Consider the following 1363-nt stretch of genomic DNA (forward strand, 5'->3'; position numbering starts at 1 on the left):
AATGTACAATGTGGCTGATAGTTTCCCTCTACAGTGGGTAAAGTAGAAGTTACATGCAGGACAGACACTATAAAAAGGTAAATATGACAGAGTGATAAAGTGGTACAGAAATAGCACGGCCTTCAGAGCACAGTTCTGATATTCATCAAGTTGCTTAACATCTCTAAGCCTCAATTTCTTCACCTGCAAATAGAAACATTACAACCTGACTTACAGTGTTAGTAGGAACATTAAACAAGAAAATGCATATGAAGTAAATAACACAGCTTCTCTGGGAATGTGCTGCCTCAGCCTCCCAAGTAGCTGGGATTACAGGCGTGTGCCACCATGCCCGGCTAATTTTTGTATTTTTAGTAGAGATGGGGTTTCACCATCTTGGCCAGGCTGGTCTTGAACTCCTGACCTCACAATCCACCCGCCTCAGCCTCCCAAAGTGCTAGGATTACAGGCATAAGCCACCGTGCCTGGCCTGGTGCTCTCTTCTTAAGGAAGTGAACATAACAAATCCTTCCTTCAGGTGGAGTGGGAGATGAAAAGCGGCTCCTAAAAGGAACACTTCGGGCCTGAATCACTCCAAGTCCAAAGGTTCTCAGGGTTCCTTGGTCCCAGAGCAATCCCAGAAGTTAGAACAACTGTTGCTTGCACACCACCATGCCTGGCTAATTTTTAACTTTTTTGTAGGGATGGGATCTCACAATGTTGCCCAGCCTGGTCTCAAAGTCCTGGCCTTCCAAGGAGCCTTAACATCCCAGATATTTTATTCCTAGACCCCTGCCCTTGGCTTACCTCTGAAGCAGAGAGGAATCTTTATGTCAAAGGCCCAGTAATTCAGCATCTTAAAACACTAGTGCTTCTTTCTACTAGACCCACTTCCTTGTACTTGTCCTCAATCAGTCCCCTGACTCTATGCTCTGACATCTCTTTAATGGTCCTGCTTCTGCCCTCTGCAACTCACCTTGATGGTAATATTTGTCCCCGTTAGCTCCTCTCTTGTTGTTTCTCATATGAATAGGTTTTCATCCCCGCTTCCTGCTCTTTGCGCTTTCACCTGCGTCAAGTAGGATCACATTCTCCCTATCAGCCCCTTGAGCTGAACCCTGGTGTTGCTCATTGGTCAGATCTGTAGCTAGCCCTGCTCGGTGCCGTAGGGGGAGATTTGAATGAAATCCAGTTATACACTGGGGCCAGGCATAGTCTCATTAGGACAGACACTGGGTGAGTCTACTGGGACCCAATCTATTTGCCTCTATAGCAAAACAAGAGAGGAGAATTGAAGAAGAGGGTGCAAAGGTGAGGGATTAGATACCAATTTGAAGCTAAGCAGTGCCCATACTGAGGGTCAAACACATCCGGCAACATATGT

Source organism: Pan troglodytes, chromosome 16 (assembly GCF_028858775.2).
Source record: "Pan troglodytes isolate AG18354 chromosome 16, NHGRI_mPanTro3-v2.0_pri, whole genome shotgun sequence".
Lineage (NCBI taxonomy): Eukaryota > Metazoa > Chordata > Mammalia > Primates > Hominidae > Pan > Pan troglodytes.